Source organism: Arachis ipaensis, chromosome B05 (assembly GCF_000816755.2).
Source record: "Arachis ipaensis cultivar K30076 chromosome B05, Araip1.1, whole genome shotgun sequence".
NCBI lineage: Eukaryota > Viridiplantae > Streptophyta > Magnoliopsida > Fabales > Fabaceae > Arachis > Arachis ipaensis.
In genome coordinates this window covers 5,163,501-5,164,353 of record NC_029789.2, presented here as the reverse complement: position 1 = coordinate 5,164,353, position 853 = coordinate 5,163,501, and the positions used below count along the sequence as shown (strand labels likewise).

The 853-nt window shown below is 36.8% G+C and overlaps 1 protein-coding gene across 1 annotated transcript in view; it reads right to left on the bottom strand.

Annotated features, from left to right (window-relative positions):
- The window catches only part of LOC107642618, a 2,196-nt gene extending 1,596 nt beyond the window's left edge, over nucleotides 1-600 (bottom strand). The window contains exon 1 of the mRNA XM_021122894.1: nucleotides 540-600. The gene's annotated coding sequence lies outside the window, so the exon portion shown is untranslated. The remainder of the gene's footprint in view (nucleotides 1-539) is intronic.

The following is an 853-nucleotide window of genomic DNA, read 5'->3' as shown; positions in this document are numbered from 1 at the left end:
TTTTACTGTCTTTGTCATTAAGGATCCATATTTGTCTCTTGGAGCATAAGATTTTTTGTCTAAGAATTTGTCTAACACTTGAATTACATCGTATGCTTTTAATTTAATTAAATCTAATCAACATTTGAATTTACAATACGAATGAATTATAACTCAAACAACGTATATAATTTTTTTTATTTTTGTCTAAAAATTTCGAAATTCAAAGCTCACTTCTAATTTTTAAAAAAAAAAAACATTCGATTTTTGCAATGATAAATAAATTACCAAATAAAAAATAAATATTTGCAATGGTAGCTAGGGTGAAGACAGCTACCACTAATATTGGAAACAATTTCAATAATGCCATTGTGAGGGAGTTTGTGGGGTGGTTGAGTTAGTGGCAATTTTGTGATTTGGAGAAAGTAGGAGGGGGTTATAGTCCGATAGAGAAAGAAGGGGAAAGATCTTTGCAAGTTGAGGAGTATTTGAGTGTGTCCGAAGTGGTAGGGGCCCAGGTGCGACCAAACCGCACATGTCCCCCCCTCCCTGTCCACGTCGAAATGTAGTGGGTTAAGTTAAGGAAAGAAAAGAAAGAGTGAGAGTGAGGGACCCTTCAAACTCGCGCAAAGCGCGTAGGTGTAACGGTCACAAGTTATACAAGCCACCGCCCAATGTCAAATGTCTTGGTGTGTGGTTTTCTCAGATGGTAAATTACTGGGTCCACGGGCCACCTGCCTCCCCCATTTATGACCACCTCCTCACTTCAAATTTTTCAACCACTAACCATAACCTTTCTTTACTTTTGTCGCTGTCAAAATAATACTCCTATGGTAGTATAGTACTACATATTAATTACTATGCTACACTAATA